Source organism: Acomys russatus, chromosome 3, assembly GCF_903995435.1.
Source record: "Acomys russatus chromosome 3, mAcoRus1.1, whole genome shotgun sequence".
Taxonomy (NCBI): Eukaryota; Metazoa; Chordata; class Mammalia; order Rodentia; family Muridae; genus Acomys; species Acomys russatus.
This window is the reverse complement of record NC_067139.1, coordinates 19,265,798-19,283,957: the sequence shown is the minus strand read 5'-3', so window position 1 is coordinate 19,283,957 and position 18,160 is coordinate 19,265,798. Positions and strand designations below refer to the sequence as shown.

Here is an 18,160-nt window from a genome sequence, read left to right as displayed (position 1 = left end):
GAATTCCAGGTGCGGGGCTACTGACCACCTAAAGAATTCTGAGGGTGGGGCTCACAAGACTTACAGCCCTCCCTGCTTCCTCAGCGGCATGGAGGCACAGAACAAGGAGGGAGTGATCCTCACTCCTGCTGGTCTCAAAATTGAGATTTTTTTGGGGGGGGTTTGGATACCTCTTGACCTCACTCTAGCTCCATGCTGGTTTTCTTGGTCGCAGAGTCCATGTGCTCCACATCTTTGGAGGGAGGCTCATGTTCCGATGAAACTCCGTCCCTCAAGCCCAAAACCCTGCACTTACCCACACTGTATTCTCATCTGGATCCAATGCCGAATCCACCGGCAAACCCTACAGACTCGTCCTCCATGCATGCCCATCCATCCTCCCCCCCCCCCCCCACCGCCCATCTCCAAGGCGCTACCTCCGTTTGAGTTGCCTTGTTTCCATGGAGACAGTCGGGATAGCTGCTGACCAGACTGTTTTCACTGCAGCAGAGCATCCCTGCTATCTTGCCCTCTGACTCAAAGTCAAGGTCCTCATTTTTACGTTCCTTGTCCTTGCCAGTCCTACGCCATCCACACTGCCTTTCCTCTTTCTCCTGGAGCACAGCAGACATGTTTTACCCCAGGGACCCTGTGTTTCCTTACTTCTGTGATTTCAGTCTTCTTATCCTTGAACCTCCATCCCTCCCTCTTCAGATCATCCTAAAGTAGGAGGCCTGTGCTGACTATCCAACCATCTGTCGGACTACCCAGTTTTCCATGTATTCCATGGCCGTCACTGTCACCTGATACTCTTAAGTCATCACACATTTGTCATGGATGCCTACCACACCTACTTAAGCATGCAAATCCTTGAAGGCGAGGGTTTGTCTTCATTTGGTTCAATGTGTATCCTTTAATGTCTCCCTTTCATAGTGAGTCAGAGGTGATGCTTTTTCTTCTGTTTCCAAAGAGGTTGCAACAACTTGGCTGATCTGCTGAACCCACCCGGATAGCTCTACCTGGGCCTCATGCTTTTTTTGAGTCTATGTAGAACTGATGCTAAGCACTGTGATAGCTTCTTTGACCACACATTGTTCGTATTCATTTTTGCTTGCTTGAGTTGGTTTTGGGAAGTTGTATTTTTGTGCATAATGATCTCAGTTCTCAAAGTTGCTGGCCTATTATTTTATCATATTCTCTTCTTCTTCATTAAACATCTTCACGTGCTGTTATCCTGCCCCCTTAGTTGCAACATTGCATAGTGTGGTGTTACATCTTGACAGGTTTATAGTATTCATTTTAAGCAAAGAAACAACTTGAGGCCCCCTTGATCCTTCTCTGGACTTTTATTCTGTTTTCTGTTTCTATTGTTTATTTTCTGAATTTTAAATTTTCTTAGGTCTGTTATACTTTCCCTCACTTCTTAACGCTAGCACAAAAGCTAGTGGTTTAGAGATTTCTTTCTTCCTACTGTAACCATCAGGTTATTAATCTCCCTCCAAATGTTGTATCAAGTTTTCAGAATAATATTTTTATTGTCATTCTATTTGAAATATTTAAACTTCCCCATTTTAATATTTTTCTTTACCCTGTAGTTCTGTTTAATATGTGGTAATTAAACATTTTTTAAAAAAATTACATTTATTTTGTGTATGTGTATGTGTGTGTGCATGTGCCATGACATGAATGTAGAAGTTAGGGGAAAACTTGCACATGGGTCCTGGAGATTTAACTCTGGCCTCCGTGTGTGGCAGCAAGCACCTTTACCCACTGAGCCATCTCTCCAGTAATGTCATTTTTAGCTTCCAAATTTCAGTGTTGTCCTAGGTAACTTCAGCTCAACTTGATAACTCAACTTGACTCAATCCAGAGTCATCAAGGGAGTCACAACTGAGGGATTGCCCAGAACAGGTTGGTTTGTGGCCATGTATATGAGTGATTGAAACAGATGGTGATTGATGTAGAAGGCCCGGCCCACTGTGATGGTACCGTTCCCTGGGCAGGGTACTTGGATGTATCAGAGAGCTAGCTGAGCACCAGCCTGAGAATGAGCCAGTAAGCAGCATCCCACCATGGCTCCTGCTTCAGTCTCTGCTCTGACTTTCTTCAGTGACTACAGTAACCTGGAAGTGGAAGCCAAAGAAATCTTTTCTTCCCATGAGTTGTTTTTGGTCAGTGTTTTTATTGCAGTAACAGAAAAGCACTGTCATCACTTTCCAATCTGCTTCATCCTTAAGTTTGGTATTTGTTGAGTGTTTATAACTAATATGTGATAAAATGCTTATATATATATTACATAATGCTTAGGAAAGATATGAATTTATCATATGTGGGAAAATTGTATACATATGCATTAGGTGGTAATTGTGTGGGCTATATCTTCTAATTGAAATTGAGTGGTTTATATATTTAAAATTCTTACTGACCTTATCATCTCTTGATCTAATCAATTACTGAGAAGGGCATGTTAAATTCTCTTCAGTAGTTGAGTGCTTGTTTAGCACATATAAAGCCTTGAACTCTGTCCTATCACCAAAGAAAAACCACACAACCACCAAGAAAAAGAAAACCCTGAAAAGGTGAAACAAAACAACAAGTCAATTAGCTTAAGTCTATAAAAATAATTTAAAATGGTTTTAGTCCTAATTGAGATGTACTAATTTCTGGGCTATAGCACGGCATTTTAGTATTGTAGACATATACACAGTGTGAATCAAGTGGTCATATGAGAGAGCTTTTAACCACTGAGCCATCTCTCTATCCCCACCCCAAAGTTTTATTATTTGTGTATGTGTGCAGGTATGTGCACGTGCATACACACACACACACACACACACACACACACACACACACACACACACACCCCATAGTGAATGTGTGGAAGTCAGAAAACAGCTTGAAGCAGTAGAGTTCTCTCTTTCCACTGTGTGGGTCCCACACATTGAATTCAGGTTGTCAGCTTCATGGCCAGCACCGTTATCCACCGAGTCATCTCCCTGGCCCAATGGTTGCATCCCCCCCCCCCCCACTTTGAGACAGAGTTTCTCTGTGTAATAGTCTTGGCTGTCCTGAACTCACTTTGTAGACCAGGCTGTCCTCGAACTCACAAAGGTCCACCTGCCTCTACCTCCTGAGTGCTGGGATTAAGGGCGTGCGCCACCACACCCGACTTAATGGTTTCATTTTTCTTTCTGGCTGAATAAAACAATCGTGTATACATACATACATACCACATTTTCTTTATCTTTTTGCGAATGGGTTCCTGAGCTGGTTCCATATCTTTGCTACTGTGAACAATAGAGGTGATGTGCAGACTTATGTTCTCTCTAATATGTGCCCAAGAACAGAATTGTTACGTCATAGGATAGTCCTATTGTTAGTCTTTGAGGAACCCCCACACTGGTTTCCATAATGGCCGCACTAGTTTACATTCCACTGGTGAATAAAACTTCCTGTTTCTCCATATCCTCATCAGCATTTGCTGTCATTAGTATTCATGGGACATTTCAGCTCTTATTTTCCAAATTTTATTTTCATTCACTCATTTTTCAATTTATTAATTAAACAATTAATTAGACGTCCTTTTGGTGTCTAAAATGTGAAGTTCCGCCCCTCCAGGTATTGATTTTTCTACTGGACGTATAGCTGGCAATTTTTTCCTCTCTCATTCTGTAGCCATCTTTTCATTTTGTTAATCGTTTCCTTTGCTGTGAAGAAGATATTAAGCCTCATGCAATCCCATTTTTAAATTCTTGAGATTATTTCTTGTGCTATTGGATTCCTTTACAGAAAGCCCCTGTCTTTGTCTAAGTACTTTATCCATGTTTTCCTTTAGCAGATGCAGATTAGGGAGCTATGGCTGTGTGGGTATCTTTACAGGTTCTCTACTCTTGATTTGTGGTCTGCATGTCTGTTTTTGTGCCATGTTGTTTTTGTTACTATGGCTCTGTAGTATAATTTAAGATCAGGTATTCTGATGCCTTCCTCACTGCTCTTTCTGCTTAGAAATGCTTTGGATGTTTGGGACTCTTTTGTGCTTTCATATGAATTTTTGGATCTTTTTTTGTTTGTTTGTTTAGTTTTAGTTCTGTAAAGCATGTCATTAAAATTTTGATGGATATTTGATTGAATCTGTAGAATGCTTTTAATTAACTAGTCATTTCCAATACATTAATTCTGCCAAACCATGAACACTGGGGAGACTTTTTGTCATCTAGTGTCTTCCTCGATTTCTTTTTTTCAGTAGTTTTAAAGTTTTCATTGTAGAGATCTTTCATCTCCTCGACTATGCTTATTCCTAGTACACACACACACACACACACACACACACACACACACACACACTCACATACACTCACACACACACACATACACACACGCACTCACATACACTCTCACACACACACGCACACACATACACACACACGCACACACATACACACACACATACACACACACACACTCACATACACTCTCACACACACACGCACACACACACACACATACACACACATGCACACACACACACGCACACACATACACACACATACACACACACACTCACATACACTCTCACACACACACGCACACACATACACACACACGCACACACACACACACACACATACACACACACACTCACATACACTCTCACACACACACGCACACACATACACACACACACTCACATACACACACACACGCATACACACACACACACACGCACTCACATACACTCTCACACACACATACATACACAAATATTGTGACTGGGATGCTCCGCCCCTCCAATTTGTTATTAGTATATAGAAAAGCTACTGATGTTCTGTATGATGATTTAGTGTCCTGAAAGTCCGTATCTGACCTAAGAGTTTTCTGGTGTGGTATCTAGGATCATGTGATCTGCAACTAGAGGTAGTTTGTGTCCTTCCTGTCCTGTGTAAGTCCTCTTTATCTCTTTCTCTTGTCTTAGCGCTCTGGCTGAGACTGCCACATCCTTCCCTTCCTGATTCCTGATTTCAGAAGAAAGGCTTTAGTATTTTTTTTTTTTGGATTGTTTTACTATGTTGAGGTGTTAGCATTTCTGTGTGTTGTGAATTCAAAACCTTCCCTATAAGCTGTTTTGAAATGTAAAATTAATCGTTGTCAATCAAACTAGCATATTGTACTAAGGATGTTAGAAATCACTGCCTTCATCCACCTGTACTCCAGTAGCTGTTAACTGGCCATTAACTAGTACTCCATTTCTGCAGCTGGTTAACCACTGTTACATTTTCTACTGCTTTGAGTTCAATTTTTTTTTTTATCTTTAATATAAAAGCGAAAACATGTGGCATTTGTCTTTCTTTGCAGACTTACTTCACTTAACATAATGTCATCCAGTTCCATCTATGCTCCTGCCAGTGGCAGGATATATTTTTTTAATGTCTGAACACTATAATATCACTGTGTATACACACCACGTCTGAAAAATCTACTTCTCTGCTAGGAGGCATCTTGAGCTATATCACGTCTTGGCCATTTTGAATATGCTGCCCAAAACCTGAGAGGGCAGTAATCTTTTTGAGGTACTGTGTCACTCTCTCCTGTAGTGAGTGGGCTTGCCGGGTCACAGGACACCTCTGCTTTTAGTTTCTCAAAGGCCTTTCATTCAGTTCTTCACAGTGGCTGCGTGAGCCTTCCTTCCATCAACAACACACATGACTTTTCTTTCTCAATATCCTTGCCAGCACTTTCTGATTGTTTGTTTATTTGTTTCTTGCTAATAGGAATTCTGATGAGGAGGAGGCGGTCTCTCACTGTGGTCTGGATTAACATTTCTTTGATGATTACTGCCTGCCAATCATCTGTGCATTCTCTTTTGACAGTTATGTAGCTAGGTCATTTACACATTTTGTTAGATGAGTTATTTATTTATTTGTTTGTTTATTTATTTCTGTTGAGGTGTCTCAGTTTTTACAGAAATGTATCTAGTGCTTTTCAAGCTTCATCTTCTTCCTCTCCTTCAACTGCCGCTCCTCCTCTTTCTCCCTGAAACACTGGGGATAGAACCCAGGGCCTTGTATGTGCTAGAAAAAAGCCCTCCCACTGCATTACACCTGCACCCCCCATTTATGGCTATGCAATTATGTACATTGATGTTTAATGTTTCTTTCTTCTTTGTGAACTATCATTTGTATGCCTAGCATGTTCAAGGCTCTGGATTTATTCCCAGCACCACAAAACAAAACAAACCAAACGACCAAACAAACCTTCCTTCCAAAAAACCACTTTTATTATTTTGTAGCAACTCCCTGGACCCCTAACAGTGTTTTGTGTCACTGAGTCTATTTAATTTAATTTATTTTTTATTTAATTGATTCATTCAGATTATATCTCAATTGTTATCCCCTCACTTGTATCCTCCCGTTCCTCCCTCCCTCCCTCTTTCACCTTATTACCCTACCCTAGGCTTGTGACATAAGGGGACATCCTCTCCCACTATATGTTCACAGCCTATTAAGTCTCATCCTGGTAGCCTGCTTATCCTTTCTCTGAGTGCCACCAGGCCTCCCCACCAAGGGGAAGTGGTCAAATATGGGGCACCAGAATTCATGTCAGAGTCAGTCCCCATTTATGGCTGTCCTGTCCATTGTGTAGATCTGCATAGGAGTCTAATGCTTACTGTGTGTATTGTCCTTGGTTGGTGTAGTAGTTTGAGCAGAAACCTCTGGGTCCAGATCCGCCCATCATGATGTTCTTGTAGGTTTCTAGGACCCTCTGGATCCTTCTATTTCCCCATTCTCCCATACTTCTCTCACTTAGAGTCCCAAAAGGAAGTCCTGGCATCTATTCCAATCTCCTGGTAAGTGAGGGCTTTCATGGGACATCCCTTTTGAGCTAGTGTCCAATTATAAGTGAGTCTTTCTGGGTCTGGGTTAACTCACTCATTATGATCATTTCTAGTTCCATCCATTTGCCCACAAATTTCAAGATTTCTTTGTTTTTAATAGCTGAGTAGTACTCCATAGTGTAAATGTGCCACAGTTTCTTTATCTATTCTTCAACTGAAGGACATTTAGGCTGTTCCCAGGTTCTGGCTATTATGAATAAGTCTGCTATGAACATGGTTAAGCATATGCCCTTGTTGTGTGCTGGAACATATTTTGGGTATATATAGCTGGGTCTTGAGCTAGCCCTATTCCCAGTTTTCTGAGAAAGTGCCTGATTGATTTCCAAAATGATTGTCCAAGTTAGACCTCCCACCAGCAATGAAAGACTGTTCCCCTATCTCCACATCCTCAACAGCATGTGGTGTCGCTTGAGTTTTTGATCTTGGCTATTCTGATGGAATCTCAGAGTCATTTTGATTTGCATTTCTCTGATGACTAAGGATGCAATGAGTTCAGGCTCTTCCCCACTTTTTCTTCTAACCAATTTAGTGTCTCTGGACTTGAGTTTTGTGCATGGTGATAAATATGGATCTACTTGCATTTTTCTACATGTAGACATCCAGTTGGATCACCACCATTTTTTGAAGATGCTATCCTTTTCCCATTGAATATATTTGGCTTCTTTGTCAAAAATCAAGTGTCCATATGTGTGTGGATTTATTTCTGGGTCTTCAATTTGATTCCATTGATCAACCAGCTTATTGCTGTGCCAGTACCATGCTGTTTTAATTACTGTTTCTTTATAGTACAGCTTGAGATCAGGTATGGAGATTCCTCTGGAGATCTTTTATTGTACAGGATTGTTTTAGCTATTATGAGTTTTTTATTTTTCCATATGAAGTTGAAAATTGATCTTTCAATGTCTTTAAAAATTGTGTAGGTATTTTGATAGGGATTGCATTGAGTCTATTAATTGCTTTTGGTAAGATGACCATTTTTACTATGTTAATTCTCCTTATCCATGAACATGGGAGATCTTTCCATCTTTTGATGTCATCTTCAATCTCCTTCTTCAGAGATTTGAATTTTTTTCAAACAAGTCTTTCACTTGCTTGGTTAAAGTTACTCCTAGATATTTTATATTACTTGTAACTATCGTGAAGGGTGGAGTCTTCATAATTTCTTCCTCTACACGGATGACCTTTGTATATAGGAAGGATACTGACTTTTTTGAGTTAATTTTGTATCCACCCATTTTGTTGAAGGTGTTCCTCAGCTGTAGGAGTTCTCTGCTGGAATTTATGGGGGTCACTTATGTAAAATATCATGTCATCTGTGAATAGGAATAATTTGAATTCTTCCTTTCTCATTTGGATCCCTTTAATCTCCTTTTGTTGTCTTATTGCTGTAGCTAGAACTTCAAGAACTATATTGAAGAGATATGGAGAAAGTAGGCAGTCTTGCCTGGTCCCCAATTTTAGAGCAATTTTCTTGAGTATCTCTCCATTTAATTTGATGTTGACTATTGGCTTGCTGTATATAGCCTTTATTACGTTTAGGTATGTGCCTTGTATCTCTGACCTCTCCAAAACTTTAAACATGAATGGGTGTTGGATTTTGTCAAATGCCTTTCCTGCATCCAAGGAGATGATCATGTGGTTTTTTTTCTTTCAGTTTGTTTATATTGTGGATTACATTGATGGATTTGATATATTGAACCATCCCTGAACGACAGGATTAAGCCTACTTGGCCATAGCGAATGATATCTTTGATGTGTTCTTAGATTTGGTTTATGAGAATTTTATTGAGTATTTTTGCATCTATGTTCATAAGAGAAATTGGTCTGAAATTCTTTCTTTGTTGGGTCTTTGTGAGGTTTAGGTATCAAAGTGACTGTGGCCTCATAGAATGAGTATGGTAATATTCCGTCCATTTCTATCTTTTGGAGTAGCTTGAAGAGAATCGGTATTAGCTCGCCCTTGAAGGTCTGGTAGAATTCTGTGGTGAAACCATTTGGCCCTGGGCTTTTTTTTGGTTGGGAGACTATTAATGACTGCTTCTATTTCCGTAAGGGAAATAGGACTATTTAATTTGTTTATCTGGTCTTGACTCAATTTTGGCAAGTGGAATCGATCAAGAAAATCATCCATTTCCCTTAGATTTTCAAATTTTGTGGCATATATGCCTTTGAAGTAGGATCTTATGATTCTTTGTATTTCTTCAGTGTCTGTTGTTATGTCTCCCTTTTCATTTCTGATTTTGTTAATTTGGATAGTGTCTCTCTGCCTTTTAGTTAGTTTGGCTAACGGCTTGTCTATCTTGTTGATTTTCTCAAAGAACCATCTCCTGGTTTTGCTGATTCTGTGAATTGTTCTCTTTGTTTCTAATTTATTGATTTCAGCCCTGAGTTTGATTATTTCCAGACGTCTACTCCCCTTAAGTGTTTCTGCTTCTTTTTTTCTAGGGCTCCCAGATGTGTCATTAAGTTCCAATTTCTTTATAAAGGCACTTAGTGCCATGAATTTTCCTCTTAGCACTGCTTTCAATGTGTCCCACAAATTTGGGTATGTTGTTCCTTCATTTTATTTTTGAATTTCAGGAAGTCCTTAATTTCTTTCTTTCTTTATTCCCTGACCCAGGTATCATTAAGTAGATACTTGTTTAGTTTCCATGTGTGTGTAGTCTTTTTGTTATTTCTGTTGTTGTTGAAGTCCAGCTTTAGACCATGGTGATCTGATAGGATACACGGTATTATTTCAATCTTCTTGTATCTGTTGAGGCTTGCTTTGTGACCTACTATATGATCAATTTTGGAGAAGGTTCCATGAGGTGTTGAGAAGAAGGTATAATCCTTTGTGTTTGGATGAAATGTTCTGTAGGTATTCGTTAAATCCATTTGATTCATGACATTGGTTAGTGTCATTATTTCTCAGTTTAGTTTCTGTTTCAATGACCTATTCTTCAGTGAAAGTAGAGTGTTGAAATTTCCCACTATTAATATGTGGGGATCAATGTGTGGTTTAAGCTTTGTTAATAGATCTTTTACAAATGTGGGTGCTCTTGTATTGGAAGTGTAGAGGTTCAGAATTGTGATGTCATCTTGGTTGACTTTACCTTTGATGAGTATAAAGTGTCCTTCCTTATCTCTTTTGATTAATTTTGGTTTAAAGTCTATTTTATTAGATATTAAAATGGCTACACCAGCTTGCTTCTTGTTTCCATTTGCTTGTACCTTTTTCAAGCCTTTTACCCTGAGGTACTGTCTATCCTTGTGGGTGAGATGTGTTTCTTGAATGCAGAAGAATGTTGAGTCTTCTTTATGCATCTGTTCAGTTAGTCTGTGTCTTTTTATTTGGAGAATTGAGACCATTAATGTTCAGAGATATTAATGACCAGTGACTGTTAAGTCTCTTGATTTTTTATGTTTGTTGCAGTAGAGTGTTTGTGTGGTTATGTTTTTGCAATGGTGTAGATATCTATTTCTTGTGTGATTTGGTTGCAGCTTGTCACTTTGGGTTGGAGTTTTCCTTCTAGGACCTTCTATAAGGCCGGATTTGTTGGTATGTACTGTTTGAATTTGTTTTTGTCATGGAATATATTGTTTTGTCTATCAATGGTTATTGATAGTTTTGCTGAGTATAGTAGTCTGGCCTGGCATCTGTGGTCTCTTAAGGTTTGCGGGACCTCTGCCAAGGCCCTTCTGGCCTTTATGGTCTCTCCTGAGAAGTTGGATGTAATTCTGATAGGTTTGCCATTATATATTACTTGGCCCTTTTCTTTTGTTGCTTTTACTATTTTTCTTTGTTCTGTATATTTTGTGTTTTGATTATTATGTGGCAGGAAGATTTTCTTTTCTGGTCTATTCTATTTGGTATTCTGTGGGCCTCTTGTATGTTTATATGCATCTCCTTCTTTAATTGGGAAACTTTTCTTCTGTGATTTTGTTGAAAATATTTTCTGGGTTTGGAGTCAGTGTCTTCTCTTTCCTCAATGCCTATTATCCTCAGGTTTTGTCTTTTCATGGTGTCCTTGATTTCTTTTTTCTTTTCTTTTCTTTTCTTTTTTTTTTTTTCAGGAAATTTTCAGATTTAGTGTTTTCTTTGACGGTTGTTTCAAGTTCCACGATGATATCTTCTAGTCTCGAGATTTGTTCTCCATCTCTTGAATTCTGTTAGAGAAGCTTACCTCTGTATCGCTTGCTTTCTTCTCTAAATTTTCTCTTTCCTGTTTCTTGAGTCTCTTTAATGACACTAACTGTCAAATGGCTTTCTTTTGTCTTATTTTGATAATCTGATACTTTTATTATCTTTGCTTTCAGCCTTTTGTGTCCTTATGTTTAATGAGTTTTCTGTTGTAAGCAGCACATGGCTGAATTAAGAAATAACACTTCTCCTTTAATGATTTGTATGGGGAGCTTTATCTAAATACATTTATTTTAATTACTGACACATTTGGACTTGTTCTGACTTTCATCATCTCATGTTTTCTGGTTTACTTTTATGTTCTTGCTTTTGAAAAGAACTTCAGTTTGGCTATTCCTTCTACCTTTGGCCCTCATTTGAGAGTGTCATAGTCTTAATTTAATCTTTGAGCTTGTTTTTGTGGAGAAGATTGGCTTCTCCTTGGGTTCCAAAGCGAAGAACTAGTGCCTGGGGATCCATGGTGGAGGGGAGAGCCCCAAGGAGCTCAGTAAGACCAGACTGCATCGCCATAAGGAGCTAGGAGCAGAAGGCATGGCCACAGGGAGCTCGTTGCAGAGGGTGTGGCCACAAGAAGCTCAGCGCACAGGGCGTGGCTTCAGGAAAGAACACTCAGGATTACCTACCTTTATCCTATAGCTGCTCTGCTCTAAGTCAAAGCCCTGTCTATCATAGACACTAGCTTCCACGCAGGCATCCCTTCCATGCTGGTATTTTGTTAGTGTCTTAGTGTACATAGTCTCAGTTCCTGGCTTACCTTTGAAGAGAGTGCTGGAGTATTGGACTTCTGAAATAAAACCGCACAAATCACTTTCTCCATGTAGACTAATTTACACCCCTCCTCGCATGGCCTTATCCTTTCATCCATATATATAGGCTTTAAATCTTTTTTTAAACATGTATTTGTATGTGCTTTTTGTCTGCACACATGTCTATGCATCACTTGTGTGTCTGGTGCTAGTGGAGGTCAAGGAGAGGGTGGGATCTTTTGGAACAGGAGTTACAGTTGGCTGTGAGCTACCTTGCATATGCTGAGAATCAAACCCGAGTTATCTGGAGGAACAGTTAGTTCCTGCTAATCTCCGAGTCAATTTTCTATTCCCTTCTCCACCACAGAAAATTCCAGTTTGCTAAAAAGCTCTGTCTGCCTTTGTCTTGGTCCCTAGTTGGTGGAGCTGTTGACTCTATTGTTTTTTAGCCCATAGTTTTCCTTTGTGCCTGAAAACCACATTCCACTTACCATGTGAAGTTGGGGGTTTGAGGGAAGAATATAGTGATGATTGATGACTGGAGCTTGTTAGTCCCTTTCTTCTCTTTTACCTATCTTTACCAAGCTGCTCCAGTGACAGCCATTTTAATACTCTCCTCAGAGAAAGTACTTATTTCTTCAAAATCTGGATTTGAGGGACTACTCCAGAGTTGGGAGCAAAAGACACACTGACAGCAAGAATTTAAATAGGAGTTATAAGGAACTGTCTGATAGAAAATTCATCTTGGAGAAATGCTGAGTCAGTCCCCAGAGGGAATGCCTACAGAAACCAAAACTCCTAGAGGAAAAGCCAGCTTCCCCCTTGAGCATGATCACGAGTTGAAGCCTATCGATTTAGTCACTTCTACTCTGGCTTCTCCAGCAGCCTGTCAGTTTTAAGAATCTCCAATAAGTTGTGGGTGGATCACTAAGTAAGGATCACCACACATTGGAAGAATGATTTTTGTAATGAGTGATAGAATCAACTTTATCTCTAGGAGGCATACATCAGAAGAAAAAAGAATGAGTTACAATAATGTCCTCGGGGAAAGGAACACACTGAGAATTAGAAAGAGTTCTTTGAAATGAAAACTATGGAAGCTGAAACATGAACCTCAGAAAGGTCTGGAAAGAGAAGACTGTCTCCTAGAAGAAGGATGGAGGAATTATGGGATGGACAACACGCCACAGGCTGTCCAGAAAAATAGTTTTTACCATAAACCACACATGGAGTTTTCCTAAAAATATAGAATGTAATTTTCTAGTTTGAATAGGACATGGTAACTTCATTTGAATTTTAAAAGTGTGTGGAAAATATTCAGAAGGCTGAGAATTGAGGCGACATCAAATTTCTCAGGAGTAACGTGGACCATTAGATAATGTGGAGGCTTGAAGGAGAATGTGCCCAGAGAGTCATATATCTGAATGCTTGCTCCCTAGTTGGTGGAACCATTTTGGGAAGGATTAGAAGATGTAGCCTTGTTGCAAGAGGTGTGAACAACCTAGGAAGCCCCCCCATCACTCCCTCTCTCCCCCAGTTCCTCTCCTGCCTCCATCCCTCTCTCCTCCTCTTCCCCCTGCCTCCTGCTTGTACATCAGATGTAAGCTCTCTGCTCTTGCTCCAGTACCATGCCTGTCTGCCTGCTGCCATGCTCCCTCACGCGACTTTGAACTAACCCTATGAAACTGTAAGCAAGACCCCAATCGAACGCTCTCTTTCACAAGTTGTTATCTTAGTTAGGCTTCCACTGCTGTGAAGGGACAACATGAGCAAGGCAACTCTTATAAAGGACACTATTTCATTGGGGCTGTCTTACAGTTTCAGAAGTTTAATCTATTATTGTTATGGTGGGGAGCATGGTGGCATCCAGGCAGACATGGTGCTGGAGCAGCCAAGAGTTGTACATGTTGGTCCAAAGGCAGCCAGGAGGAGACAGGCTTCTGCAGGCAACCAGGAAGAGGTTTTCATTCTACACTGGGCAGAGCTTCACCATAGCCCACCCCCACACTGACATATTTCTTCCAATCAGAGCACACCTACTCCAACAAGGCCACACCTCCTAATAGTGCCACTCCCTGTGGGCCAAGCATTCAAACGCAGGAGTCCATGGGTCTAAACCTATTCAAACCACCACAGTTGTCTTGGTCAATTGCATGTCTGTAACCCCAGTGCTAGGGTGGGGTTGGGTTGGAGACAAATGGATCCTAGAAGCTTCATAGCCAGCTAGGCTAGCCAAAATGGTGAACTTCAGGTTCAATGAAAAAACCCACTGTCATTTCCCCCTCCTCCACACTTCTCTCTTCTAGACTGTGGAAGCAATGTGACCATCTGTCTCACTCTCTTGTCAACATGATGTTCCTACTTTGATGGGCCATATCTGTTCTTAAAGCATGAGCTGAACAATCCCTTTATTTTTATCATAGCAACAGCAAAGTTAGAAGAAATAGAGCTGACAGCTCAGAACCTGCATCCTGCAACAGTCCCGAGGTCTGTGGCATGACCCTCCCGGCTTTCCAACTCCTTTCAAACGGGAGTCTTCCCAGAGTCATTTCTTTTAGTGTTCTGTAGTCAAGTGAGTGTTAAAGTTGAAAGTGAAGATGTAAGCCAGGGTCCAGCCATGCCATTAATAAGGTCGCCATGGAGACGACAAGGGTGACAGCGTATTACCATGGATGAGTGTACTGGCTGGTATCGCATCAATTTGGCACAAGCTAGAGTCATGAGAGATGACTTCCTTTGGTGACTAACAGCAATGTGGAAGTGTTAGCTGAATAAAGCCTTTTCTCCCCAACTTGCTTTTTTGGTCATGGAGTTTTGTTGCAGCAATAGAAACCCTAGCTAAGACAGTGAGATAAAACCTAAAAGCAGTCCATGGGCAGGTTCTGTTTGTGTAGATACACACTGTAGTGGGAAGCATGGGTTCCTTTATTTACACTCTCAAGCACTCACAAGAGGATCTGGTGGAGCATCACCTTGGTAGAGCTGGGTCCCTGTTGTGGAGAATGACAATGTCGTTAGGTTAGACAGTAATAACACGAGCTCTCAAGGCATTTGAAACTGCTGATCTCTCCCATGGCTGCTGAACAGAAACTCAGTGCCTGGCAGAGACCAGGCTGCTGGGTGGGAATGCAGGAGCACAGGCTGCTGAGGTAGCTGCTGCTGTCTCCTTAGCTCCACACAGCTGTTGAAGCTCAAGCCAGCCTCCCCCACCCCCTCCCAGCTCCGGGAATAACCAGGAGCTCCAGGAAGAAAGGGACAGAAGAAAAACATGGAAAGGTGGACTTGAGGAAGGGAGCTCTGAAGAGCGCCCTGGTAGATCTCGTCAAGGGGAGGGGACTACTGATGTGCCTGGTGCTGTGGTTTCACAAAGTGTCTTCAGCAGTGACTGAAAAGCAAAACTCAACTGCTCTCTTGGGGTGTGAGATAACAGCCACAGTCCCTCCCTAATCCCTGTTTAGAAGCGTGTCTCATTAAAGTGGTTTTGACAGCCACAAAGGCCAAGGAAAGTCATATGTGAAGGCAGGGAGGAAAGCAGTGGATTTCTTCTTGAATATGAACACATCTTCTTTATTCCTGAGTTGTTTGACTGCTAGGCTCGAGAGCCCGGACACACTTCCTACATGGAAAACCAGATGCTTACAGAGGCTCTGGGACTATGGCCCTGTCTGTCTTTCAAGATAGTCTCTGTACATCTGGCCAGAAGTGGTCTCTAGGAACCCAAGGAGGGAAAATCAAGGCAAACACTTTTGATTTTAGGAAGACCTATTTTTCATGTAATTATTTTTACTCCACACTTCCCTCCCACCCCCAGATCAAAAAAGTAAAACCCAAAATACATTAATGCCCCTTGATGTAAGGAGCCCAGTCCTTAGAGATGACCACTGTTAACTATGTCTGTTTTTCTACAAGCCACTTACATAATATTTTACAAAAGCATGATGTCTATACATACAGCTTCCTGGAAAGGTCCTTAAAGGTAAATAATATTTAAAAACTTAGTGTAGCTTTACATATACAAACCCCACTCCCACACTGTGTTTTTTGATGCAGAGTCTTAGTATGCAGATGGGGTTGTCCCGCAACTCCCCTGTATCTGCCTCCTGAATGTTCTCATTTTGACTGAGAATTTTGGTAAGAGGGCTTAGTGTTGTCATTCTGATGGGTCAGTATTGCAGTTCTATAGACAGTAGCTTAATGTGAGTTTTTAAATATATCCACAGTTTTTGTGCCAGGAACAGAAATAATTAGAATAGTTCTCCATTATTAGCTTCATACTAAAGAGACTGGGGATGATTCAGCTTGAGTAACCTACAGCTCTTTTATGTTTAAATTGAAAGTAGATTTTTTTTTTCTATACAACATACTCTGATCATGGTTTACCCTGTTTCAACTCCTCCCCTACCCAAATCTACACCTTTTATTTCTCTCTGTCATTACAAAACAGGCATTTAAGAAGTACTAATAAAATAAAATAAAGTAAAATAAAAGCAAATAAACTGTCAGAAGAAAAAGAGCCAAAGAAAAAGCACAAGAAACACATATAGATGTGGACCACACACAATCTCACATACAGAGAAATCCAATAAAAACAACACCGGAAGCTTTAATACATGTGCAAAAGACATGAAAGGAGGAAAAAGTGAAAATAATGCCAGACAAAGCGTTATGAGATAAAGGAACCTCCCAAAATGCCACCGAGTCTGTTATGTGCTGGCCATCCAATGCTGGGCACGTGGCTGGCCTTAAGAGTGGATTTTATTCCGGTGAGACTCTGTTGGAAAAAGCTAAATTTTCCTCCATGAGCACTTACCAATTGGAGATAGCTTCTGGGCTAGGTTGGGGGGCTTGTGTCCACTTCCTCTCAGCACTGAGGTCTCATCTGGCTTTAGGCCTATGCAGGGTCTGGGCATGCTGCCACAGTCTCTGAGAGAACATATGTGCACCCGACCTGCTTGGGTTTCGAAGGCCTTTATTTGCGGGTGTTCTCCATCCCTGCTGCCTCTTACAGTCTTTCCCTCTTTGCTTATATGGGGGTCCCTGATGAGAAAACCTTTGAGGCAGACATCCTACTTAGGACTGAGTGTTCCAAGGTCTCTCACTCTCTGCACATTGTTCAGTTGTGGATCTCTGTGTTCATTGTCGTCTACGGCAGGAGGAGGCATCTCTGACAACGGCGAGCAAGACACTGATCTGTGAGTACAGCAGAATCTTGCTAGGAGTCGTTTTCTTGCTAGATTCCTTTAACAGAGCCGTGGTAGTTGGGTTTCCTCTAGGTTCCTAGGCCTGTCTAGTCTCTGACTCTTATCTACCTGCGCAGTGTCAGCATGGCTTCTGTCTTCATCAAAGTTCTGTTGCTGTGAAGAGACGCCATGACCATGGCAACTCTTATAAAGGAAAGCATGTAATTGGTGCTGGCTTATATGTTCAGAGGCTTAGTCCATTATCATCATGGTGAGAAGCATGGCAACATGCGGGCACACATGGTGCTGGAGAAGGAGCTGGAAGTTCTATGTCTGGATCCACAGGCTGGAGGAGGAAGAAGGAATGAGACACTGGGCCTGGCTTGAGCCTCTAAGACCCCAAAACTCACCCCCCAGGGACACACTTCCCAGTAGTCTCACTTGCTGTGAGCCCACGCGGGAGCGCCATTTTCACTCAAACCACTACAGGTTCCAGCTCATGGAGTGGGCTTTGTATCCAATCAGAAACTGGTTAGTTAGGCCCACAAGCTTTGTGCCACAATTGCACCAGCATTTGAAAGCTCCCTGAAGAGGCGCGTGCCTGTGGGGAGCGTGTGCTGTCTCCACTCCTGGTGCCGGTCACCATGCCTCCAAAACCTGAGGAAATCAAGGACTTTCTGATCACGGCCCGGCGGAAGGATGCCAGAGCTGTCAAGATCAAGAAGAAGAAGGATAACGGTGAAGTTCAAGGCTCGCTGCAGCAGGTACCTTCACACCTTGGTCATCACAGCCAAGGAGAAGGCAGAGAAGTTGAAACAGTCTCTACCTCCTGGTTTGGCACTGAAGGAGCGGAAGTGAACCAGTCCTCTGCATGTGACTATTAAAAACCCAAGAAAGTAACAAACAAACAAACGAAACGAAACAAAGAGTGACTGAAAAACAAAACAGAGCTGCTGTCAAAAGCATTTTATGCATGTTAATCCTTGAGGACAAAACAGTGACGTGTCATTTATGGGAGAAAAGCGCCTGAGATGATTGAGCCATGCTTCTGACGTCATGGAGCGAGTAGCAGGAGCAGGCTGTACTTAAACCTGGGCAAACCAACTCAAAACAGGTTCCATTTGTTACCTGCTGTTTTAATCACCAGGCGCTCCTTATGAAAACATGTAGCCACACATGT

The 18,160-nt window shown here is 41.4% G+C and overlaps 1 pseudogene; it reads left to right on the top strand.

Moving 5' to 3' along the window:
• The first annotated feature begins 17,624 nt into the window (after positions 1 to 17,624).
• On the top strand, positions 17,625 to 17,838 carry LOC127187004 (60S ribosomal protein L38-like; annotated as a pseudogene).
• The last annotated feature ends 322 nt before the right edge of the window (positions 17,839 to 18,160 follow it).